General features: G+C 37.7%; 1 long non-coding RNA gene across 7 annotated transcripts in view; it reads left to right on the top strand.

Annotated features, from left to right (window-relative positions):
* Positions 1-27,693, top strand: part of LOC128084443 (uncharacterized) — a 119,494-nt gene that overhangs the window by 76,314 nt on the left and 15,487 nt on the right. For all 7 annotated transcript variants that reach the window (XR_008208545.1, XR_008208544.1, XR_008208548.1 and 4 more), the window contains 3 exons: positions 2,098-2,209; positions 22,467-22,638; positions 23,801-23,897. This is a non-coding gene — a long non-coding RNA (uncharacterized LOC128084443). The remainder of the gene's footprint in view (positions 1-2,097; positions 2,210-22,466; positions 22,639-23,800; positions 23,898-27,693) is intronic.

Here is a 27,693-nt window from a genome sequence, read left to right as displayed (position 1 = left end):
ATAGTAAAACGTGTAATAAATTGCGTCTTAGAACTCAGGATCCTGATACACTTCCTTTGACTTGAAAGACAAAGTGAGGCTAATTGTGAATTATTTGAAGCTATTGTGGGCTGCATCAAATTTCTTTTTTAGGTATTTTGGTGAATAACGACAGGAGCTGCTACTTAGGGTATTTTATTAATACTATTTATGTCCTTAGGAGCACAGAAACATGAGAAAAAGAAATATGAGTGGTTGCATTTTGCTGGTGTAGTGTAATTTAAACTTTTTCCTTTAAGACAGTGAGTCCCACCTGATTTTTTTTAATGAGCCGTACCTTTAATGTCCGTAAGGAAAGACCTTAGGAAAGATTGAAAGAATGTAGAATATATGAATAACACAGCAACCTCACTGATGATATGTTAAAAAGCTGTGTTTCCCTAGCAGAAGAATAATCATGTTATTATTTGAAATTTGAAAGTTGTGAAGTTTTAAAAGTAATAAAAAGCAAATCAGATTCCATCATGGGTGTGCTTTGCTTCTTAATTAGAAGATGTTTTATCAATGACATTTACATCTTTTTCACTGTTGGTGTCCATTCCACTTCTGCCAGCAGCCTTGTTTGTTTTTTTGTTTTTTTTTAACAGCTCTCACAAAGGAAGAATGAGAAAATGCATTTCTGTATAACATTCTGAAGAAGTATAAAGTGAGAGTTCAGAAAAAGGAGGATACCATATTTGAACATAAATTAATTCGTAGATTGTTAGATTTTTTTCATTGTAGATATTGGCACTGGGTTATTCCTTGAAGCAAGATTTTTTGTTTGTTTTTCCCAGCACCTTTACAGACCTGAAGATGATGGAAAACACCATTATTGTAGTGTGTCCTTACTTATCAAGTGTAGTTCCAGTTTCCTGAAACTGAAATTACCTTCACAACAACTTTCTAATAGGGGCAGGTTTATTTTTGCTTGGATGTTTGAAGTAATTACATAAATAGCAAACATTTTTGTCTCTACAATTGGATTTTGCAACTCAGTGATGTATTATTAAATGTGCTGGGCAGTTATGATACAACCTCTGAACAGTTCTGAAAGGGAGTTTCAGATTATGTGGATAATGTGGATGTTTGGTGGCCCTGCTATGCAGGGGGGTTGGAACTACATGATCCTTGAGGTCCCTTCCAACCCAGGTGATTCTGTGATTCTGTGATTCTGTGATTATCCTTAGTTAACAAGACATAGTGTAGAAGGTAGGTGATTTTTTCCCACCAGCTGATTTATTGCATGGAATGCAACAGAATTTCTTTACTTCAGATACTTGTACCTGAATCTTCTAGCAGTAAGAAAACAGTTTATGAAAGCCAGAATGTTTAAATTGCATACTTGTTGCAGAGATCATCAGAATATTTTATTCTTTATATGAAGTCTAATGTGTTTTGGAGAGAAGAGGATTCATGATTTGGTTATCAACACATACAGATTTTTCACTCAGATTCTTCACTCATACAGATTTTATTAAATAGTGGACTGGACATTTAATGTGCCAAGACTGTATAGCATAAGTATTTTGATGCCTTAGCCTGTTGTGCTGCATGCTCACCCGAATCACACAAAAAACTACAGATTTTTGCTTTTCTTACAGTCCTCTTGTTAGCGTAAAAGTGCATGAGCTATGCTGTTCTTGAGTACCTTCTTCCACAAGGGAGAGTGTTTGAAATAGTTATAGTGAGAGTCTAGAATTCAGGAATTGACGTTTTTCCAGGTTTTTAAGTAGTGAATATTTATATATATATATATATATATATATATATTTTTTTTTTTTTTTTTTTAAATCAGCATATCACTGGAAAAACATCTTACAAGAGAAAAATAAGTGAGATTCTGACTTATGCCTGAATATAACCTGAGCTCTAAATGTTATGGTTAAAAAGCTCTTGTAGATTAGACCTTATCTTAAAATTGCCTTCCATCTTGTATGAAATCAATTATGAGTTGGGATGTTATCTTTAACACCTCAGTGGAATTTGCAAATATATCACTACTTAAGTTTTACATTAGGTTTCTGGAGACATGGAGAATAAAAGTGATTCTGAACAAAATTATTTTCTTTCTTTTAGGTTCACTGATAAGATGCAAACCAGAATCTGCCTATTGGTAGTCTTTCCAGATATGATTCAGAGCTAATAAGAGAGACTGAGAAGTACCATGACTCCAAACAGAATCATTTTGGTAAGTCAGTCTCTGAAGTCCGCTAAGAGTTGAGAGCATGGTCCTTCACATGAGCAGATCTTTTTTCTGTTCCTTCATAGTTAAAGTATACTTTTAAGAAACATTGCTAAAAACACAAGCCATTTACATTTTGTGCAGTGTTCATGCTGCCAGAAAACTGGAGAATAAAAACCAGCACATTCCTGAAAGATAGTGTAGAATCATAGAATCATTAAGGTTGAAGTCACCACTAGCATCATGCGGTCCAACTGTCAACCCGTCACCATAAACCATGTCACTCAATGCGACATCTGCCCTTTCCTTGAAAACCTCCAGGGATGGTGACTCCTACCTCCCTGGGCAGCCTGTTCCAATACCTCACCACTTTTTGAGAAATTTTTCCTAATATCCAACCTGAACCTCCTCAGACACAACTTACAGCTGTTACCTCTTGTCCTATCACTAGTCACATGGGAGAAGAGGCCAACTCCCACTTTACTACAATCTTTCAGGTAGTTGTAGAGAGTAATAAGGTCTTCCCTGAGCCTCCTCTTCTCCAGCTGAGCAATCCCAGTTCCCTGAGGTGCTTCTCGTAAGGCTTCTGCTCCAGACTTCGCCAGCTTTGTTGTCCTTCTCTGGTCATACACCAGGGCTTCAACGTCTTTCTAATAGCGAGTGGCCCAAAGCTAAACGCGTTATTCAAGATGCAGCCTCATCACTGCTCAGTACAGTTATACTTAATTAGAACATCCTGCCACATCCTAAACTTCTAGAAAACTTCACAGCACTTCAGCATTGTGTTCTGGTTTTGGTCAAATGACACACAATGCTCTTTGTATCTTTCCACATTCTTTCAGAATTAATTATTTGATGTTTCTGTTACATCTTTTTTGGTAAGCCTACATTCCTCTGCATGTCAGGAAGAATAGTCTTATAGTCAAACTCTACTGAATAACTTCATCTGCTTTAGGAGATTCTCATTGCATTCAGAACTATGTATTGGCTGCTATACAGCAAATTTTAAATAAAGCTGGTTCCACAACAGAAATCTAATAGTTATGTATTCACTATCTAAATATGCTTTACAGGCTTTTGATCTCCTTCCTGAACTCTTAAAGGCTTAATTTTTAATGTGGTAACCATATGGTTTTTAATACTATTAGTTCTTAAGTGTACTGGTCTCTCATTCTAGCATGCACAGTTCCTTTACACCTCAGGGAAGGTTTGATTGTGTTAATACAGCTAACAGTGTAGCTTGACTATATTAAAGCCTTCTAATGTGTTTAAAAGGGATGGAGAGGTCAAACTTTTTTCCCTTTACACTAGTTCTGATCTGTATTTTTACATACTTACATTGAAGTATATTACATAATATATACGGGTGATTAAGAGAAAAAGCTGTGCCACTTTTATGTCCCTGGAAGGTCGGGTGCAAGTATGTATTTTGCATATGAACATGTAGATATCACCTAAAGATAAATTGAGTATAGGCAGGTAGAAGATGCTTGAGTGTGAGTTAGAGAGCCCAGGTCTTTAAGCAAAATAGCTCTATTTAAGAAACATTTGGATAAATCCTTCCTTACTTTTCCTCTGTGCAGAACTCTTATGCAAGTATCTACTCACCTCACCCTTTTCCAGAATTTCTCTTCATCTCCTGTTTTGATAACTACTACACTTCATTGGTGTTCTTTACCCGCACTGGGCCAAAATAGCAAGTAGAGACTTCTGATTAATGATTAATGATTGCGTCTCTTATTACTGACTTCTTTGTAAAAGCAGTAAAGAACAGATTATGTCTAGCATTGTACCATTGTTAAGGCATGAGAGTTTCTTCCTGCAATTCCTAGCCTTCTGATTTTGTTTTAGTCACAATGTTCTCTACCTCACTCTAGTGGACATTTTGTATCCTCTGAATTGCTGTGCACGTGGAGTTCCTTGCCTGTACGTGCTTTATCTGTCTAAGTAGAGTCACGGAAAGCATCTTATGAACCTTAAAATGATGCTTCTTGGCAATTGGAAGAGTGTACCTGACATACCATAATTTGGGATGCAAGCTGAAGAACAGACGCTAGCTAAGAAGAGGGATTTCCAAAATATTGGTGTATTTCTTGTGGTTCACATGTGAGAAAAAGACATTTGAGAAGTGCATCCAATGCAAATACAGAGCCTGGGTTAGAATTGGAAACATCTGTAATCCCTGTCTCAGTGAGGCACAGCTGTAGTAGCACATTGAGTACTACTCTGTAGCACAGTGGTAGAGCTGTAGCTCTATTTCTGTAAGGGTACCACTGCAGCAAAATAAATTGGGCAGCTCCTGATCTAAGGTATTAGTATTCTATCATGATGCTCTTCTGACAGCCACACATGAACGTTACATTACTAGTGCATCAGAAAAAAGGTCATAGTAGCTTAAATAAATAACATTGGTATTTTGCAAATGAGCAATTAAGTTATGAAGCTTATTTTCATATCACTGCTGGCATTGATCCTGCTTTGCATTACTTAACACCTAACACTCCAGAGTTTAACTCCTAATACTAGAATTCTTTTTGTCAAGTATGCAGTGTAGTTTTGTTGTGGTAACATCTGTTGTGACCTCCTAAAGCACGGGCAGAGCTGATAGGTGTAAAGTTCTGCACTTAACTACCATGTAGTTAGCTTGGTTGTCTTCAAAGTCTCTCTCTTTGCTCAGTCCATTCCTCTCTTGCACCATCCCTTCAGCAGCAGTTTCCTTTGATTCCTCGCACAGAAGCGTGGTGTCAGTGCAATTCATGCCCTCTGCAGTAGCTGATTTCTATCTCGACTGGCTTTTCCAAGACTGTGGAAACATTTGCTACCTTCTTTACCTCCTTATTCATATCTCCGAAGTAGGACACTACATGAGATAATTGGCTTGACCCATTACAGAAGTCACCACAGTGGAGAGTGGTAAGCCTAACCTTTGAAGTGATAGAAATTAGTCGAGAAGTGATAGTGTCCCTTTATGCTGCAGTTTATCAGAAGGGATTCCAGGAGGGAAAAAGTTAAAAAAGAAATCTTGTCAAAATCAGAATTTTTTTTTAAATGCATGATTCAGTGTTTACTGTAAAGTTCTTTTTTTTGTTTTACTACAGACCGAACAAGGAAGGAAACAAAACATTTGAGCTCTCTGTGTAAAGGCAGCTACTTTCTCTGTGCCTTTTTCTTTCCTCTGTTTAATTCCCAATACCCTAGAGATACAGTTTCCTCCCTTAGCAAGGACTGTGACCTTAAAAATAGCCAGTTCCAAAATAAACACAGCAAAAAAAACCAAAACAACAAAACACTTCAATTGTTTTACATTTATGGTAAGTACTCAAAACTGTGTCCTTGCTAAAGCTGAAATTCATAAACTTTTGAAGCTTTTGTTTCTCTGAGACTTTTGTTTCTCTGAGAAATCCATTAAAACCTTGGATGCCATTTGCCAGTGGTTTGTCTCTGTCCTTACCACTGCAGCAGTTTCCAGAGGACACACTTTGACTTTGACTCGGTGCTGGATGTGCTCACATCACACAGGAAAGGGGTGATCACAAGGCCTCCTCATTGGCTCTTCTGTATGAGCTTGTCTCATGCTAGTAAGCATCGCTGCTGCTCAAGGCCAGCTGGATGACTCTTCAAAAAGAAGCTTGTCCTATCACTTTTGCTTCTATTTTTAAAATTGTTCTCTGTTGCATGAAAGAGGAGGTGGTCCCACCCAGGTTCCCTGTCTGGATTGAGGCTTTGGTAGTCACTCTGTCCAGGCAGACTTTGGGCTGTCTCATTGCCACCACTTCCTTCACTTCCATCTGCAATTGGACCGGAGTTCACAGTTTATACAAAAGCCTTTTCCAGGGAACTTACCTCGTGGGGGAAAAAGCCTTTCCCAGCTCCCTTTTGTTAAGAGCTATACTGATTATTCAGGAGCCATCCAGTGGTGTGCAATGATAAGGACAGAAGGACAGGAGAAAGGACTTTCAAGTCCACCAAATAAATCCCCTCTGACAAGCAAGATGAATATTTTCCATGCCTGGACAGTGAGCTGTTGTCCTTATGCTTTTGCATGGATAAGTTAGTCAAGTCTTACAAATGCAGCTCAGTGAGAAGTGTCTTCTATCTTTGTTAAGAAAGGCTGTTTAAAACAAGTGAAAATTTATGAGTAACAAGCTCTTGGATCTTCAAAAGCATTTCAAGTAGTACTTGTGCAGACTGTCACAAGATGCGAGCATTCCCTGTGCTTTTCAAGGCCTGAATTCATAGTGCAGGAGTGAGTTTTCTACCTCTTCCCGCATGAATATGCCAAATCAGTGTAGCACAGAAAATATTTGGGCTCTTGAGTACTTTCCTCTGAATATAGTCTTAAATCTTTAATTTAATTAGAAAAAAAGTGCAAAAGCATTTTGAAGTCTGAGAGCAAGACTATGAAACTTTTCTGATTAATGCAGACAGCTTGGTTCTTTTAGGTGTAGGAGAAAGAGAAACAGCCAGCAAATGAGCTGGGGGAAGCAGCAAATGAACATTTTGTGTATTTTTCCATCTAAAATGTAATAGTTTCTGAAGGTTTTTTAATCCATCATGTTAGCCTAATCTCCAGGGAGCTCATTTTGAAATTAAATATACCAAAGCATTTATGATTTACAAAGAGGGAAAAAATACAAGCCTTAAAAAATATCATGTGTTTGATCTGTTTGTCGCTATGAAAATATTGACAAAAGGCAAAAGAATGGCCTTCATTTAGATTATTATTCTTGGCTTGCTTTAATGCTTTCTTATTAAGGGCAAACTCCCATTTAGATGTGACATTAACTCTTTCACTATTGCAAAGAAAGAAGAAACTGAAAATTTGAACATAAAACTCATGAGAGTAGCAATTCTAACCCAAGTAATTTGTACGTGATTCCTACTCAGAAACATCTGACGTATCAGAAGGAACCTTTGAAAAGTTAAAATTGTGTATGGAATAGATTATGCAGTGTGTAGGCTTCAAAATATCTTTAAAACCCAATCTGCTCTGTAAACTTAGAAACATGGTGTTAATTACGCATTCATCAGTGTAGTTAAGAAAGTAAGTACTTTATGGGGGGAAAAAAAGGAATATTAAAAATCTTATGTACTCTGAATCTGCATCTGTACAATCTGTACAATAAGGATCTGTCTGCACTGAAGAGATAGTTAACTGGAGGCCCAACTTGACTGTTACTGGTAACTCAACTTCAGTCACCCACAAAGCCCTCTAATTTTGTTGAGTAGTGCTTTTCACTTGAATCAGCCAGTCCATTGGTTTCAGGAGCCTGATTTGAAGAACAAGTGCTACTGACATTTAAATGGGTAATGCAATAGAGAAGTGGCGAGAGACTCGAAACTTGAGTTAACACAGTGTATCAGCTGCTAATCCAGTCATGCTGTGCCACTAATCAAATCATTCTGGTAGTCCAAGCACAGTTTTTCAGTGGATTCACTGTCGCACAAGTAAGAACTAGGTTGAAGTCTGTGCCAAAAATGTGTCTTAGCAAAACTTAACCAAACCAAAGTCTAGCTAGCCAGTCTGGGTCCCAGAAGCTGTCTGCATGTTAGCAGTGTGAGGGATCAGTTCCTAAGGCAGATAGTACAGTCCCTTGCACGCACCATGCTATGCTGCTGCTGCTACCCATTCTTGTTAGTTTGAACCCCACTCAGATAACTTAAAACTCATTAAGGTTAGAAGGAGAATGATAACCTAGCTCTGCATTAGTAATGCAATGCCTAATGTTGCAGGGAGGCAAAGTTGAAGTTTAAGCTATCTGTTGTTGCTTTACAGAGAGACAGATACAGATGTTATGCTGCCATCCCAAAATTGCTGAAAGAAATTGCTAATTTGAAATATTTATTGAGTTGAATTCCCACTGAACTAACATTAATAAGAAAACTGTGTTGTTATCACTTCAGTGTACGAAGAAGCCTGTTGGCCAGAATGTCATATGAATAGGAATGTCTGCTGGGATATTTAATTTCATCTCCCTTGACAATGTGTAGTTGTTCTCTTTTATACGTTCTCTATTAACTGTTAGTGAGCTGTGTAACCTTGTAGAATACGAAGCTGTCTCTCCAGGCCAGCACAAAGCACACAGAAGTCCATATCTGAAGAACATGCAGACAGAATTTATACAGTTAGCATTTCACTCCAATGAACCGAGGTGTTCACAATTTCCTTCTCATAATTTCCCACCAGTTGTTTTTTTTTTCTTCACAGACCTATATTCTTTCTTGTCTCTACAACTGCGAGTAATCTTTAGGACTGTTTCTGATCTTATGAAAATCTCTTCCTGCAAAGACACATCTCCTTTACCTCATCTGTGTAGACTGGTTTGAAGTCTACATCTGCTTGCTCAGATGTACAGAAACAACTCTCTCAACACTTCATGAACCTTTCATCATTACCTCACACCTGAATTTAACTGATGCCTTGTACGGAGATCTTAGCATTTAAAACTATATCATCACAGCCCCTGCATTGTGCATTGAGTTATGTGTGTTGTAGCAAAGTTAACAGGCACAATTTTGATTGGTTTTGATTGGTGCACCATGGGGAGTAGTAGGAAGTGTAGTAAAGCTTATAATAAGCAGTAAGCTTGTGTTTGCAGTTGTGGACCAGAAACACCACTTCCATGCAAAATGTGTTCACTGTACAGGTATCTCATGTCTTGTGTTGTTTTGTTTTTTTTTGTTGACTTCCCTTTTTTACTGCATTTTGTGTCTTAGGAGTTGATGAGTAGATTTTTCTCAGGAGCCTGCAGTATTTAAAATATAGGGGGACACTGCATTATTAAAACAATTGTTTAAGCTGTCACAGCAACTGGTTTTACATAAATGATGAAGAGAAAGTGATAAAGGGAAACATTGGTTGTAATGGTAAATCCACTGCTTTTTACATGAACAAGAAAGTATTCTGGAGTTTCTTCTTGTTATAGTTCATTTTATTAGAGATGATTTTTTTTTACAGCTTAATATTATCCAGCTTCACAGTAAAAAAATACAGCACTTGTATACTCACCACAGTATCCGTTTCTCTCATCTGTGTAACTACTAAGTTCCTCCACTAGGAAACAGATATATCAAATATGGATGCAAAACAGCATCCGAAAAAGACCAGACATTATATTTCATGATTGTCTGCAAAATACTTTCCCGCCCTTCTCCAAAGCCTCACTCAGTTAAATAGGCAGCAACTATAGCATGAGTGAGAATGGAGTAGTGACTCCTGAAGAGATCTGTTTGAAAAACTTTGTTATAAATAGTTGATTTTCTTACAACTTTGCTGTGTTGAAGGATAACTGGAGAACAAGGAGCATTCTGGGCGACGTGTTTCTAGAATCAGCATATATAATTTCCAGTATTCAAGAATGATAAAGAAATAGTTCACAAAAGAAGACCAAAAACCAATGCTGACAAAAGTTAATTTTTTTCTTTCTGTAGGGATATAACAGTAGAATCAAGTTTAAACAGTATTAGTGTTTTTCACTGCTAAAAACATTTACAGTACTTTTTAAAACGTATTAAAGAAATACAATATTTTATAATTAAGATCCTTTATCTTTTTAACCCATTACCTGCTTTCAGTATGATTTCTGAACCCTTCTTCAAATTTTTGCCTGTTGTTTTATTAATTTTTATATTGCAAACACCCTACAGGATATGATTTTTCCTACTCTAACGTGGCAAAACAAAGTTGATGTGTTATATGGCTGTAGACCACTGGTGACCATGTGAATGGTATTCTTCCACACTGTTGGCTCTCTGGCTTATGTTCTGGCTTTTATTGCACAACCACAAGACTGAGGCTACTTAAAGTTCAGCATCAGCAAGCTGTCACAGAGTATCACAGAGATTCACAGTGTCATGAGCTACTATGATTAACCTCATGGAGGTACTGGAAGTGACTCCAAGTCATTCGTTTTATCAGCTCTGAAAGCTTGCAGATATAGAGAAGACAGGTGAAAAGTGCTGTTTTAAGAGAAATATTGCTTCAGTGTGACTCTTTGGCCTTTTTAACTGTTTAGGGCTAACTTTAAGGGCTAGCACCAACTTCTCTTTCATTTTCTCCTGTTTGTTGAAAGTAGGTGTTGGTAGCCTTAGGGTGGGGGGGAGAAGGGGGGGTGGAGAGGATGTAATACAGCAGATTTTCCTGTGGGGACAGCACTGCTTAACTTCCAGAAATACATGAACAGTTGCAAGAAAAGTAGTGAGAAGGAAAGTTAACAAGCACTGTGTAGTCTATTCTCAGTTTCCCTACTTTGATAAGTAAAAAACGTCATGCAAGCATGCCTCCATCGTACCTCCCTAATGTTTTCCCTAAGTGAAAGCAGTGTGTGGAAACTTTTAGTTTCCTGAGTCTCAGCAGGTAAAACTATTGTATTCATTTCCCAGGAGCTCATGCAGATGTTTATTTTCTTAATCTTTGTCTTACCATGTTTAAGATTGCAGCTACTGGATTCTGCTTTAAGTTTCAAGTTCAAATGAACCCAGACACTCTTGGTAAAATATCAGAGAAACCACTGAACTTCACCTGCCTTTGCAAGGAAAACTTGTGAAACCACGAGTTACCCACACTAAAAGTGTGAAACCCTGCATTAACTCAGAGCTTCTTTTCTTCTACCTCAGATCCTCTGAAGGATTACAACCCTTAGGGAACGTCTTCTTCAACTTTGGCCTGTTTTCGGAGTTTGTAGTAAAACTCAGAATTCTTTCCATGATTGGAGAATTTTGTAATGAAAGCAAAGCACAACTATAACCCATGTAGCTTTTGAATCAGTGGTTTTAGAGACGGTTCGTAACCTTTGAACGTAGTGTGTATGTACTAAGCTTGGCAGGCATCCCTATTTTGGCAGGTCTATTCGTGCTTTGAAGGAGCTGTCCCACCTGTTGTCACAGCAGTGCGGCAGATTGCTGGCCCCGCCACAGAGATACAGGACACTGCAAAGTAAATGTCTCAGGGAAATAACATCTCCCATAAAACACGGAAGGCTATATTGTGCTGTAAGATTCAGCCTTCACTGGCGTACCGAGGAGGCTGCAAGCAGCTGGTCTCTTCAGATGCATCTCTCTCTGGACTGCAGCAGCATTTGCAGTGGGACCTCCACCACATGTTAACAGCATTGCACATATGCCTAGCCGGAATGGCTCTGGCTGAGCAGAGGGGGCAGGCTGCGGTAATAGGTCTCCTTCTGTCCTCTTACATACACTGCAGGTCCAGCCAGCCCAAACAAATCTCCTTTCACTTGCTGTATCTCTCCAGAGGTTCAGTGTGTAGGCTGGAAATCTCTCTAGAGTAAAGGCACAGAGAGAAACAGTGTTATGGTTGATCTGTTACTGTGGTAGGTAAACTGTAGGCTAAATTTTATCCTTTTCTGAGAATGTTTGACCCTCTGACTGGAGCTGAGTCATTTTCTTTTCCTTCTGTACAACCAGGCACACCAGCTTCCTCTCATTTACCACAAAGATACAAAGTTTTGAAGTAAGCCTCTAGGCTAGTTATCCAGGCAGCTGGTTCCCTCTGCCCCCTGCACCTAGGCCTGGTGAGCAAACTTTCAGCGCTTGAGAGCCAGCCACTTCTTCCCATTCCTCTGTCCTCTCTCTTTGCCTATTTTACCGCTTGGTCTTTTGAATCGAAGTAATGGTATCATGCTGGAGTGCAAGCATTGGTAAGAAAAGCAGAAAGAGAGATGTGTTGCTTTAGGCTTGCTTCTTCTGATGTCAGTATGCCCATGGTAACGTCTGTGAAATTAAGTCTTACCTGTTTGGTTGATTTTTCTTTTTTTCATCCACTACAAATACCTCAAAGTCAAATTAATGATTGTTTTTTAATTTTGTAATTCCAGAGTGGTTTGGGTTTTTTTTAACTGTATCTTTGTTTTCAAACATAACATTAGCCCAGTCTCTTAGCTGATTTTATATAAGTAAAAAAATGTAAGCAAAATCCCCTCAGCCATATTTGATTTATAGGGGGATGACAAAAACACAATTTTTAATGAAGGCTGCTCTGAAAGTAATGCCTCGTCTTTTATTATGTTGGCCCACGACAGCAGAGGCAGATGTTGATGATATGGCAGCAGAGGTTGAGCGATCCTACCACTGTCCCATTAAATTTTGTTACCATGTGGCAGATGGCAGCAGAGGGGCAGTCTGAAAAATGATGTCTGATGTCTGACATGGAAGTGCATATAAAGCAAAGCTGTGTTGTTAAATTCCTCCATGCAGAAAAAAAAATGGCCATCCATTGATATTCACTGATGCTTGCTTAACATTTATGGAGACCAAACAGTGGATGTGAGCGCAGTGAGGCAGCGGGTGGTGCCTTTCAGCGCTGGTGACAGCAACGTGGAAGACAAGCCATGTTCCAGACATCCGCGCACAGCTGTCAGATCATGAAATGAAGAGTGTCCAGATCAGCTCATCTGTGACTATGTTGAAAAACAGTTTTGTAGCTGGTAATTTTCTCTGTCAGTGTTATGTGTTCTTTGTATCCGTTGTCATTTCCATGGAAATAAATAGGACTTTTGTAGCAATTTATATATTTTTAAAGTTATTGTGGGAACTTTTTTATTTTGGCTTGGTTTAGGGGTTTTTTTTGTTTGTTTCTTTTGCAGAGGGAACAGTGTAAGAATGCCTGAATCTTGAAACCTAAAATTTGGCAGGTTCCTCTTTAAGAAGGGTGTGCTTTGAAGTTTTTTCCTAAAGATCTGCACATCTGCCTCTTAGGATGCATCAGTTGTTAATAATTCTAGGAACAATGTAATAGGCATACAGTTTGGAAAGGAATGCTGAGTGCCTATTGAAACTTGGATTTTTTTTTGCTTTTATTAGCCATAGTATTACTTTTTTTCCTGCTTTTGCTGCTCCTAGCTTATTGTACATTGAAGTGAAAAGGTATCTGCAGAGATAGAGAAAGATCCCACTTTTTAACTGCTTTTGGTGAAAGTGCTTTAAATGCTGTGCTGAACATTGTAAAGTTCCTGGAGTTGTAATAGAAAACACTAGTTTCTGGACTTTCAAGGGAAGAATGTGGTTAGGATTATAGTGACTGAGTCACCATCAGTGGGTGGTCTTGACTCCATGTGGTGCATAGTAGATAGGGGGACAGATGAGCCTTTGCTCCAATAGGTGAAGAGCTGTACTTAAGTCAAAAAAGGGCCATGCCGGGCTACATTTTACTCACATGGGGGGTTAAATATGGTCAGATTGTGTCTCAGTATGGCTTTGTTTCAACTTTTATGCAAAGTTAGATAAAGGATTTGCTTAAAAGCTCAGCAGCTGTAATGTTATGTGCTCCATTCGGCTCCTCAAATTGCTTCTTTTCATTCAGTGCATTTCCATTGTTCCGTTAGCTTTTAATGAGACAGTTACAAAATGTCTGCCTCACTCTGACCGCCATTTTGTAGCCTGATTGTTGGATAATGAAGACTGTGAGAAATAGAAAATAAACAGCATGGCATGGAGGAGATTTCAAAGGGAGCACAAACTCTGCATATTTTATTTAGATGCTTAATTGTTGCCGACTGGCTGCATTTAAACAAGTGACTTTGCAGTGTCTGGAAGAAGACCAGCTCCCGAATTTGAGGAGCTGACCTTGGGTAGATGCCATCAACTGTTCTTTTCTATTGGCATAAACGTGCTGCTGGCAGGATCTCCCTGTAGCTGCAGTTGCTAACCCAGCTCTGAATCAGAACCTGCTCGCATTGCACTAGGCCACCAATTTATGCTATTTATTCTGAGTATTATTCACAACCCCTTCAATGACAGAGATTTGATCTACAGTATATAGGATGTTTAAAAATAAGAACCTTTGAAATCACTATAATTAAGCTTCTCCCATAGAGCAACCAATATTGTTCAGAAAAAAAAGGGAGGAAGGGAGGCTTCAAGTTTGCTGAAAGCAAACTGAAAGTGTACTACAGGAATTGAAGGGATACTGTGGAATTGTTGTCGTGGTCCTATGGATGGGGTGCTAACTGAGCAAGCAGTGCAGTTAGTGGCATTTGCTTCCTTTATGAAAAACTCCTTTTTGTGCGTAGAATGTGGGCAAGGGGGAATGGGAAGGGTGCTTTACATTCACAGTAGGGTGCAGATTCAAAGCTGTTTAAAATTCTGCCGTATCTTAATGATAATAGTTAATCCTAGTATCAGAACAGTACTGCTATTTTTAAAAAGCAATCAATCAATCATTTTAATACCTTGCACCCTTAGTGCCAAACACCTCTGAAAACGGCGTATACAATAGTGCAAAAGCATATGAAACTACTTCTATAGAATTATTTTTCCTTTCTTCTTCACCCATACTTGTACAGTAAGATCTCAAAGCTGCTGGAACAATCTGGAATTATATAATGGAGTAAGCACTTCGAGCAAGACTAGTTGCCATGTAAGGAACACAATTATAGACTAAGTGAGGAGGGGCAAAGAAATTGCCACACCTGATTGAAGATCACTCTAAAAATATAGTGTATGCTGGGCTTTCTTGGGTAGTGTTGTGGCTTGTAGGGTGGAAGATGCATACAGATGCTTTACTTTCTTTTAGGATAATTGTTTTGAAAATTGCTTCTTCCCATTTTCTTCTCAGGACAGCTTCCTATGTCTAGTAGACTCTTTCAGAAAGCCGATCATATGGGCATCATGCAGATGTAGGTAATTGTACATATTGTACAAATGTGCATAAATTGTACTTTTTTTTTTGTTTTTTTTTTGAAGTAGCAATAACAAGGGCTTACGTTTTGTGCTTGTTTGTGGCAGCAAGGAACTGGACTTGTTCCCTTAGGTCCCTTCCCATTACATGTTTAATTTTAATGACAGCAAGCATGTTCTGCTTCCTTGAGATGTGTCTGCTATGTTGACATCTGGAAAGCAGCCATGTGAGGTTCCTTGCATAGTTTTTGCAAACACCATTTGCTGGCGGAATGAGCCAGAGCAGACACCTCTTTTGGCAGAACTTCGTTGCCATCTATTTTTAGTTGAATCCTAGTACATCAAATTACTGTGTGTAAGCCACCGGTATGGCTTGAAGGCAGGCGCTGAAAGAAGAAAGGCAGGCATTTTGTCTGCATAGTACCCAAAGTGCTTGGGGGTAAGTTATCCACATGTACATCCCATGGACTACTTTCTCATTAACAGAATGTCAGAAGCTGTATTCCATGTTGAGAAACGTAGAGGTGAGGGGGTCTTGCTGTGTCCTTTCTAGTATACTTGGGGCACATTGGTGCACATGGAAATTTCAGAGGACAAATGCTGGCTAGAATATGCCCATTCTGCAATAACAGAAATTATGTACAGAGCGCTCAAGAGTGCATCCAGTAACTAAACAGGTAAATAATTCTAGTTTTGAGTCTCTCAGCTGACATCTATTAGCTTTCAAGTAATTTGAGAAGGACTGTTGATTATTATTCTGTCCAAAGCAAGAGAACAGCCTGGAGTTTTTTGCCCAGAATGTTAAGGGGGCAGAAAGGATGAAAAACTCTGTGGAGTCTCTGCAAAACTCTTCAGTCTCTGTACAAGAATGCCTTCTTCAGAAATTTGCAATAATAGCTAATTTTTACACATGCTCTTTATGCTTTTTAAAGTTACTGCACTTTTGTGTGTCAGATAAATTCATATACGTTCTTAGTTCAGACCTAAATATCTGTGGCATAAACAAAAGACCTAGTAGGCCTCTTAGTAGAGTATGTTATTAATAAATGTTTTTATTCCTCATGCAATTCTATGCTTTGTTTGCCTGAGGGGTTTAGGACAGACTTGCACAGTGGAGTGTCATTCAAGTGTCTGATTTTTTTCTGAGCCTTTTTTGAGAAGATGTTGAATATGGGAAAGCAATGGCACTCAAAACTCAAGTTGTATTTGAATATTTTAAGTCCTGTCTGTGCAGAATATATTCGCTACACAATTGAAGCTCTGAAAGCTCCATGAAAAAATCTGATCCTCTTTCTTAAACATGCTTGGATTTCTTTTGTAATTGATTAATTTATTTTTTAATTTTTTTATTTTTTAATGTTAAGTAAAAATCTTCTCCTCTTGAATATAGGTTGCAAGTTTTAGCAAGAGTTTTCCAAGCAGTTCACTTGCATGGTGCCTGGACACTCAGCAGGTCTCTACAGATCAACAGTGGCTAGGAATGTAAGCTAGTGCCAGGTGAATGGTCAGCTTTCATTCCTTTCCCGTAGTTAATGTCAAAGGGTCAAAGATGATCAGATCAGTTTTTTAAACAAAAAAAGTAAAAAGGCTTGCTAATAATTTAGCACCAGCTGTGTTAGGCTTCCTATGGTGATGTCTTTTTAATTAGGTAGTACTTATGTGATTATTTTCTTCTTGGCATTACTTTATGAAACTCATTAATTTTAAAAAACTCAGGTAGAAAACCCCAAACAAATGCCAGTATTTGCAGGTCGTTACCATTGTTTCCCCTTGATGCTAGACAACTCTTTTCCATGTATCGAAGCACTTTTCTTCTGTTTCTGTTCATCAGGACCCAGTTGTGGTAATGTTTGTAGCTTCAATGGATGGAATTTACATCTAGTCTGGTATCCCAATATGGCTATAAAACTTCAGAAATTAGGATGTCTGCTACACCAGTCTTCCTATCTATGCATACAATTTTTGGATCATTCTGAGAGCATTTGCTATTAGAGAATATATAAATGAATTATTTGTGTATTTTTATTTCCTATTGAAGCAATCCCATTTACTATGTTCCTGTCTTTCTCTAGATACTGTAAAATATGCCATTTTCTTGCTTTATCGTTCATCATGCATTGGGGATAGTTGAAGTCATGAATAGTCCTATTCATCCTGCCTACCTTAATGCTTTGTACTGGATTGTGTTAACATTAGAAAGATCATAGTTTTTCTTCTATGAATTACCAAGTAGGTGAGAGTTGTTATTTGCAGCTTAGATGATTCACTGGTGATAGAAAGTGGTGTTCCCTTCTTAAATGAATGGGCAGCTTATTTACAGTGCTCAGCATGACCATTGTCTTTCCACAGATGATGATTTGGGGCTTAGTTTCTTTTTTAACAATTAGGGATCATTCTAGTAAAAATTATTAGTAAACCACAAACAAAAGTCTCGGGTTCCTGATTTTCTACCAGCCTAACCTTTTGTACAGACACTATCAGCTCTCTCAGGAGTCAGATTAGCATGCTGCAAAAAGCATTGATTAAAATGTTATTAAAGAATCCGGCAGGTCTGAGAAACTTTTGTGCTGAATCGTTGCATTCACAATCTCATTCACTTGAAAAGTTTCTATGAAAGTCTGTTTACAGTGGTAATTAAAGTATTGTGAATTCAAAACGTGTCCTGCCGGACAGGCTCAGCGCTTTCACTGAAGTAAGTCAGCACAGACGACTGTGTACTTCTTGCATCCAGCAGCTTAATTAGAGAGTTCTAGGTGGGAAGAAATATCATGCCCTACTGTCTATATGAACCAATATTCTTAGAAGAGAAAGAACTCTGCTGCAGACTTGCTATGTCCCGGTTAATCATGCACATTTTATTCAAGCATGTGTGGCCTTTTTGTTTGTTTTGACGAAGGTGCTTTCTCTGTGCACTGTTGATGCTGCAAGACACAGAAATTAAGAAATGTTTATATTAGCATTTCCACAGCACCATGAAAGACTGTTGAAGATGTACATTTTACAGCATAACTGGTATACAGAAGTGATGCATGTGCAGTATGTGGGTAAGGAAATATTTAAATGTCACTAGGAGAAGTTAAGCTTTTAGATTTCTTGTGTTTTGTATGTTTAAGTACTTGACTTTGACGTTGCATGAATTCTGATTTTTTTCAGTTTGTTTTTCTTCCTTCAGTGCTTGCTTTTTTATTTTACAGACTGATTTTCTGACCACAAGAAAGCAGATAGAATTATTTGATGTTGAGAACCTTGTTAATTTTATGGCCCACTTTCACGTGGAGATCAGCTTTTATTCCCCCCCTCACTCTTTATTCTTGATTCAATTGTCAGTAAGGTTTGCTGAGCAGAAACACTGGATGTATTATGGGAAGAAATCTAATCAATGCACCACCAAGGGACAGTCCTTCAGAAGCCTCCCTAGTGGCTGTGAGCCAGACTGGAGGTTACTACGAGGTTACTCTGTCTGACTTTTACCAAAATACCCAGCTACTTCTGAAAGGGCTGCCGGCAGCCCTGTGCATGTGTAACAGAAGCCTCATTAATATAAGCTCCCAATATATATACACCTGTTATGCTAGCCCCCAGCACAGAGCCTGTGTTTCCTATTTTAAACACTTTGCATGTCTGTCTACATTCCCTTCTGTCTGCAGTTGCTCTAGTGCGTACTGCAGAGCAGCTCATATGCAGTACCTCCAGGGAATGCAGGAGGCTAAATAAAGTTGTGGCAGATGTCAGGAGACTTTGCCAAACGCTATTTTCCAAGTTAGATAGTTTGAAAAATTAACTGGCTAATCCCAACTCTGTAATATAGAAGTAACCTCATTAGCATGCAGCCTCATTAAGTATGCATTTCTTTAACTGCTCCTTTATCGGGTTTTGATGAAGGAAATTGCGTTGACAAACATGTGGGAAATCTTTATTTGACTGGCAAAACTCTGCTTCCATCCTTGTCCTCAAGCCCCAGTGCAAAGTGTGCAGTGTGACTCTTAAGCTCTTTTAAGCAGTACAGCACTTCCTTAGGGCTGTTACCTGTTTTGGCTCTGAGTTCTAAGAAATCGCTTGACAGCAAAATTACTCTAAGCCGAACTTTTCCTCTTTTATAAAATATTTGTTCAACACATTCCAGAACAGGGGTTTCGCTCAAGAAGTTACACATATTCTTTGTTAATGACAAAAAAAAAAAAAAAAAAAAAAAAAAAAAAAGCATCAAAGCAGTATCAGATACAACTACTGCATTTACTGATTCACCACAGGAGCAAATTCTTAGCAAACTCACGAGCTGTGTTCTTTTTGGCTTGGTTTTCATGACCAATGCATGGAGAACCATTCATATCAGTACCTCTGACAGGCATTTGCCATGTTTGGCATAAAGGAGCAGTAAGTTTGCTTCACATAGCTCTCAGTGAAGGCCTAGTGGTCCCCCCAGCAAAGCCAGAGATCCCACAAGGGATGGTGCTCTGGTGCTGTCACTCCAAAGCCACAAGGTACTTCTGGCTGTACTCAGGCTGGTCACAAGGACACCCTCCTGGTGGTGGTGTGGTTCCAGTGTATGGGGCCACATTTCTGTAACAGGACACATGTGCCATTACAGGTTTCACAGTTCTTTTTACAAGGTGCTCTTGATGATGTCTCTGCACTTTATTTTTATTGCCAAAGCCTTTTCCATGCAAAATTTCAGTGAGATACGAATCTTAGAACTAGGAGCTATCAATGGCTAACAATTTCTGCTGTGGAATGTGCTCCACAGGGAATTGTAGAGGCACTTTCAGGATCTGAATTAACTGGACTTCAGTTCTAGCACTTCCCCATCTGCAGTGATGGTCTTCTTGCTTGTATTCTATTGCAGCGTTTGACTGTAAATTATTACAGCCTAGCCATTTTGATAGGCATATTGCCTATCTTTTTGCCACAACTTGACAGCACAGTCTCCTCAGTTAAAAATCCTAAGAACTTAAGAATTACCAGCCTGGACTAGAGCAAAAGCTCTAGCAAGTCTGGCAGTCTAGATCAGCACTTTCCTAAAATGAGACCAGTGATGCCATATCATGGAGATCCCACTTGAGCATTGTCTGCTGCGTTTTAGTAGGGTTTGTTTTTAGTAGGTTTTGGTTCGAGGACCATTTTGAATGTAAGCAACTTTTTGTTCAGAATCCTACCTAAATATTACAAGTATTACTAAAAAATTTTAGAGGAAGTAAACTCCAGTCTGGTCTTGATAGTAGGAGTAGCATCTTTATAATTCATAATACTGATATGTACTTCCTATTGTGATTAGGTTTTAATAGTATGTCTCAGTGAACTGATACTTTAGTTCCTGTGGAACGGGATCAAGTATTGTGATTGTTTTACTTGAGTGCTATTATTTGGGTAAGTTCAGGAACTTCTTTTCATTATTTGAAGTGAGAGTTTTTCTATGGGAATGCTGTCAATATAAATGTGACTGGAAATTTCATGTGCTTTATTAGATTATTGAAATCTAGGTGCTATAGGCTATGTCAGCATATTTCTGAAAGAAAATATTTCCCTGAAGAGATCTACTCAGAAATGTACTTCTAATTCTTTGTACACTTGTATCAGATCTCAGCATTTTCTAATTAAGAATATGTAATATTTTCAGTCCAGAAATCAGATAGCATGCACAGGGAACTTTGAATATGGGAAAAAGATAAGACTGTAGTCTGACCAGTACTGGTGGAAGAACCTGTAGAAGTTGTGAAAGTGCAATAGCCTACTTAGGGCTTACTTAAATTGCTGCCTACTATTGTTCTACAACGTGAAGGAAATAATGCAAGTGAAAGTGGAGCCAGTGGTTTTCTGATTTCTAAAGACCAGCTGAGAGATAATGTAAATTGAAACATTTGGTGGCAAATCTTCCAAAAAAAATGCTTGCAATCTATACTTTAAGGAGTTGAAAAGAAATAGCAATAAGGTTTTGGTCCATCTTGTGAGCTGTGTTCATTTGCTTAATCAAATACAAGGATAGCAAGCTTTCTCTCCTTGAAGTGAACATCTTCTAGTGTTGCACAGTGAATTTTGTCTTTACTGCTTTGGTGTACAGTATCTGTTAGTTATACGGCTTATTGCCATTCTGCATTGCATAGCTATCATTATTAGTAAAAAATAACATAAATAAAACCATGAACTAAATAGGAGGAGCTGAGTGTTGTTCTGCTAGCATGTCTACATGTTTCTTTCTGTTGAAATGGACTAGTTATGCTCCCAAACCAGAGAATTTTCCTCTTCTGTTTTAAAATACGTATATTCCTAAAGTAGACTTTAAAAAGAAATATCTCATTAGGATCAAGGAAATAAGTTTATTTTGAAGCCTCGGCACTCTCCACGATGCTTACAGGTATCCAGTGGTGGTTTGGTACTTCAGGTTTGTGCTTTGCTGGATTCCTGTTCTGAGTGTAGGATTGCTGGTCCAGAGTGTCGTGAACAAACCAGCCATCTTTCATTTGCTAATTCACTACATTAAATGGCCACAATGAGGTTTCATTTGCATGTTATATTGAATATGCGTGATATTTTATTCTTCCTCTTTGCTGTACATCTTGTTGCATACGTCAGGAATTTGTAAAAAAACATGGATTAACCTTGCAAGTAAAGAAAAGAAAAAGAAAAAGAAAAAGAAAAAAGAAAAGAAAAGAAAAGAAAAGAAAAGAAAAGAAAAGAAAAGAAAAGAAAAGAAAAGAAAAGAAAAGAAAAGAAAAGAAAAGAAAAGAAAAGAAAAGAAAAGAAAAGAAAAGAAAAAGAAAAATCTGTTTTTTATATCGTAGCTGTCAAATTACCAGTATTTCAGATTGTGCACAACCCCTTCCCCTCAGCACCTTGGTCTTTTTTTTTCTTTTTATAAGCTACTAGTAGAAGTAGCTCTGTGACCAAGTTGATAAATTGCCCCAGACGTTTTTTAAATGTGGATTTAAACACATAACAAGAAAGTAAAAACAAAAAGCCAGGAAATGTCTAAGTTTGTGCACAGCAGGGAATTCAGAAGCTCAGATCTGTTAAAAAGGATGGCTTATCCCAATGACCTTCAAATGATGTCTGATAATAGCCCAATTCAAAACAAAATGTAGACCTGTTTAATTTGAATTGCGTATTTAAGTAAGACTTTGAAGGGTTTGAAGCATGGGCACAATGCTTTATCAGAAAAGAGACAGAAGTTTAATATTTCTTGTAGTACATTCTCATGCTTCAACAAGAGCAATACCTAACAACTGCCACTCTTCTATTATGAATCTAAGAGTGAGGAGGTTTCTCCTTAACTCTCTGGAGAAGGAATTTAAGGCCCAATAATACAAATACTGGTATGACTGAAGTTTGTCATATCTAAACATCTGCAGGATTGTAGCCTAGTGTAATAATGGAATAGTCTGAAAAACATGTCTATAAAATCTCAATATGGTACTGTGTCAGCACATATTCTTCGTACAATTTAAGGCAGTCAAGTTTGAAGAGTTTCTTTACCAGCAGAATTTCTGTCCCATCTTGTGTCTGGACTGTTTTCTGCTGGTGGGATCCCATTTGCCACATTTATGACTGAAGCTAAGGATTATTTTCATGTACATTTTGTATAGTACCTGTGCTCTATTTTAAGGAAAAATATATACATGCATTTTTCTTCTTTCAGCTGTGCAGAATGGCGCAAGATGAACTAGCACATTTCAGAATAAGTTACATAGAGAACAAAGTATTATGTCACTGGACAAGTAGAAGAAGAGGTGCTGATCTCTGACCACAAAAGAAAAATAAAGAATTGCTAAGACTTTGAGAAAAATAAGCCTGAATGTTTTAGTTCTAAGGTGAGTTATGGAAACAACAGTAAAAGAGAGAAAAATCTTACCTAAGAAAAGTGTGGGAATGGTATAAGGGTAAATTGTGGCATGAGAGACCAATAATGAAAGAGGTTGAAAAAAATAGAAAATTAGCTTGGTACATAATGCAAAACAAGACAAATAGTTTATAGAAACATAGCATTAACACAGTTCATATTTTCAGAAAAACAAAAGGGTTGGAATGAACCGTGGGTAAGCATTGGTGACTCTTATTGGACAAAGTTAGTGTGTCAAGGAGATTTGCTGGGTTCTATGTATACAAATGCTAAGGACATTGTGGAAAAGAGTAACCTTTCGTCAAAAAAGCAGCAGAATTAGCTGGAGAAAATAGAAATCAGTAATAAGTGAATTGAGTGAGAATGAATAAATGAGTAGGTTGATGAACTGGCAGAGAACATCACTTCTTTGGGATGACCTGGAATAATTTATCTAGTGTCATGTCGTGGTCCTAAAATGATCACAAGGCAAGAAAACAAAGATTGTTATTTCACCATGCTGTATATATTTCTGTGTGCAATCAGTGGTGTCTATATTGAAGTCTGATTACCATCCATTTGTAAAGGTATTAATGATACACATTTACTATCCAAAAAATTATTAGTATCGCTGGCTGCAGAGAGACTAAGCTGCTGACTACTACATGTTATGAATAATTTAGACCTGATGTATTGATATCTTTTCCTGATTGATTAGTCAAAGCACAGTTAACTTTTCTACTACCACTAGTCATACTAATTTTAAAGGACTGCATGTAATTCCAATATTTAGGAGTAAAAGTAAAAAAAAAAATATCTGGTAACTACTTTAAAATTGTTTAGCTGTGGAAGTAGAGGAGACTTTTTTACTTGAAGCTTTCAAGGTTAGTAGCAACTAAATTGAATAGTCTCAGTAATTTTAAGTCAGTGTTTCCCTGACTGTAAAGTACCATTAATGCCCCTCTTACCTTTGATCAGGGCTTTCAAAATAAGTGTAAAGTGGGTTACTGCCTATATACTGAAGCAAACTCCTTGTAAACAGAACTCTTTGGAAGAACTGCATTTAGTGTCTGTATGTCCATTGCTCACTTTCTTCCCTCATAATGATAGTGGAAATGTTTTACAGTTTTTTTCTCCTTTCCTTTTTGAAAAAGAGAAATGACCTAGGGGGAGCCAAGTTACAAGATGAACTAATGAAGTTAGAAGAGGAAAGAAGTGAAAATTGGTCATCTATGCAAAGAAAATGACAAGGTATCTATGACAATCACAGTGCAGAATTTCTTGCTGGTGTAGAGGTCTTCATGATAGATAAATTCTGGCAATAAGCTTTAAAAATAGTCCTAGGGAAAGGTGTTCTGAAAAGAACTTTTTCTTCTGTTTGATTGCCAGAGTAAGTATATATCTTTATAAGTATCAAGATACATCTTAAAAGTCATTACTGTGTTGAATTGTAGCTGTATTTCTAGAAGTAAATGATGATCACATTCATGAGCTGTGTTCTTGGGAGAAGTCAGTAAAAACACTGCTTCTCCCAACACCAAAATGAAATCCTCCCAGACACTGTTGATTTCTGAGCCTTTAAGATAATCATTTCATGAATTCATTTAAATCATTGCACTTGAACATTCAGTGCACAAGTTATACCACTTTCTCTTTTCTTTGTCATGTATAACCATTACAAATAAATGTGCTAGTTCTTGTTTTGCTCTGTATTTAAAGGACATGTTCTCTTAAGTTTGTTTTTCTGCAGATTTGTAACTTGAGGAATGCAATATCAGTACTGCTGACAACTCATGTCCCTCAAATACTCTCAGTAATGTGCATATATAATATTTATGCAGTGGCTGCTAAGAGGCTGACACAAGGCTATATGCCACTTAAGATCTGAGGTTAAATGGTTCTTCAGTCACGCATAAAATTTGTATTGATTATCTGCCCAGCATTGAATTGAACCTATTAATGATTAAGCCTTTCAGTGTGAGAAAGGGAATTATGATCTCAATTTAAAAAGTGATAAAACAGAGCCCCAGGGGCTCATGAAATCATTTCAGATCATACAGGAAGTATATAACAGAGCTCACAATCTAAGCCAGTTCACCTCACCAACCAGCTCATCTTCCTTATTTGGACATCCTTGCATTTGTTGTCCTTTTTGTCATATTCAGTCAGGTGTGGAATGTGTATGTCAACACCCATGCATTCCTTGTGCACTGCTTTAGCAGTCAAATTCTCATGCAAAGTAACTTAAAACACACAGGGAATGTGAATTGCCAATCTTTCTTGTCCATAAAGAATATGACACATGATGCAAAAGGGCCAGCATAAACAACATAACTTGGCTTTCATAAATTAAGTTAAAACAAAATGCACAGGAAGACCTGTTACTGTGACCTTTTTTTCTTTTTTTTTTCATAGTGTTCTAGATCTTACTCTAGTACAAAGAGGAACTGCTTGTATGGAACAATTAATGCTTTTGCTTTTGTAATCTTGCTGAATGTCTATTTGATTTCTTTAGCAAATGTCAGGTCACATGTTGGCTGTTGGCGTACTGAAACTGAAGTATAAATCATCTTCTCAAGTGACTGTCATTTTTCTTTGCAAAATATTTTTCTATCTCTATCTTATGTAACTCTTACAGTTGCTGACACTTTCCTAAAAGCCATGTTCATTTGACACTCAGGATTTCAGTATAAAACTATACATGAGAATAGAGAACTCTTCTGCCTTTGTTTTGTACTCATTTCCTTTACCATTAGTTGAAGAAAGGAATATAATGCATTTCTGAGTCATGCTGTATAAGGGTACTTTGTTTTATACATCATTAGAATTTTAAAAGGAGAAGGATGAGCTGTACCATAGGTGAAAGCAAGTGTTAACATGCTTGAACTGTAGAAAATAGCTATTAAATCTTGATGGAATGATATCACTGATAGATAAATAAATGTTGATGTAGTGATGTAGACAGAACAGGTAAAATGTCGAGTGCTACAAAAATGGTTGTTAATATTAATGGAAAACATATATAAAGATATATAATCCTCAACCAAAGACACGGATCTATCCAGAAGAATAAAACAGAGTATGGACTTCTTCTATGTCTTTTGTTATGTCTACAAGAGTGCAGCCCTATATAGCTGTGTCTTGTCATAGATTAAGATTGTGTATACTTGAGCATACCTTATGTTTTATTGTGCCTGATTCCTGCTGGCTTAGAGATGATATTTTAGTATTAATAATGTGCTTTACTTATATACATGTCGGTAGAAAGCTGTTGATGTGTCTTCCTGATGGATCTTTTTAATCAAACTTATAAAAAGAAGAATTTCCTAGAAAAAAATGGCTGTATAATGTCAGTTGGTATCAAATTCCTGTTGGTGTGGCCTTTGACTTGCAGCTTCTGCTGGGTCCAGCTGAGGGATGAATGAGATAATTTTGCTGGTGTTTCAGGTCATAAATTATGCCAGTCTCACCATTATGGGCAGTGAATTGAAGTGTTTCTGAACAGCTCTGGAGAAACACATTCAAGAAAAGCTGTGTTCCATCTGACAGAATGCTACTTTTAAACACCTAGGGTGATTTGGAGTGCTAGAACTTTGGTCTTGAGAATTGATCCACTATTCCTAAAGCATCCAATCTCAAATCTTTTAGTTAAATTTTAAACGATCTTGAGACTTTAATGAGTAGATGCAGGGAATTTTAAGACTTCTTTAGGAGTTTGTAGGTAGGTTTGAGATGTCCATATATATATATAGTCTTAATCTCTAAAAACCAGAATCTGAATTGATGAGTACTGTGTGACTGTAAAAGAGCATTGCTGTGCTTAGAAAGGGAAGTCAGATCTTTATCTAAATACCTCCGCTTTGTAATAAGATACAGTATAATAATAACATGCACAGTGAGCAGTTGAAATCAGCGCAGATACATCTGAGAGAGGACACTTTACTCACGTAAAGAAAGGTATGAAAAGTACCTTCCTCATTCCTGGGACTGGCTCAAAAGCCAGACTCCCTGCAGTTTAGAGCAGCCTGTCTTACTGACACCTGTGACATCTCCTGATCATGTTCTGGGGATTTGTAGAATTACAGTTCCCTTCTTACTGAAAACAGTTGTAGGATTGAGTCCCCAAGAAACAGATTCCATCTATCAATATACATACCAGTGTGACTTTACCACCAAAGATTCTCAAAGCTGGTTCGTGGACATTATAAATTTGTACTCCTCAATTCATAAAGGTAGGGACATAATAGTTTGCAGGTGTGGAAGTGAAACACAGATGTGAATATTTCAAGACATATAGCCTTGACAGTGATACTTAAAATCATTCAGCATGGATCAGCTCAGGGAAATAAGCAGGGTTGTAGTTTGCCTGTCTGACTAGTTACTATAGTACATGAAAAACCCAAGAGAACTGAACTTACTTTTCTGAAAATACTTGTATAAGAAGACAAAGAAAATCTTGAAAATCTGTTATACAGTTGTGAAATGAATCCAACTCTTTGAATATCCAGAGAACCTTTCTGTATTCCATTTTACTCTTTGATTTGAAAATATCTTTTTCTGAGTTCTTGGAAAACTGTGCACTACTACAAACAGTGCACTACTGTGCACTGTTCTCATTAAATCTTTCTTTCTCTTGCTACAGGCTCTGATAGAGGGGGACTTCTAACATCACTCTCTGGCAATCCCCCCAGTGCATATTAGACAGCACTGGGTTGTGAACGCTAAAGTCTCCAAAGGCTTACTGGATTACCCTCTTTTAAGATCTCTGGTGGTACAAGTTGTCCCAGATTAGAAGCTATTTGCAGGTTTCAGAAATGTGTAATAAGTCTTCCCAGTTACATACCTCAGAGATCTGCAAAGAGGAGGAGGATGATTAAAGTTTATGGCTTGCAAAAGAAGGAAGTTGGAGGGATTATTTCTCAGTGTTCTTTTTATGAGATTTTTTTAAAGGAAAAATATTTTGACTGACAGGTCTTTGGATATGCTGTGAGTTCTGTATTTGCAATAAGGCCTAGAGGAACAAGCTTTTGTTTTCTACTAGAAAACT

This window comes from Tympanuchus pallidicinctus, unplaced genomic scaffold, assembly GCF_026119805.1.
Source record: "Tympanuchus pallidicinctus isolate F22 unplaced genomic scaffold, pur_lepc_1.0 scaffold27, whole genome shotgun sequence".
NCBI classification, from domain to species: domain Eukaryota; kingdom Metazoa; phylum Chordata; class Aves; order Galliformes; family Phasianidae; genus Tympanuchus; species Tympanuchus pallidicinctus.
Note: the sequence above shows the minus strand (reverse complement) of the source record. Positions and strands in the feature narration are given on the sequence as shown.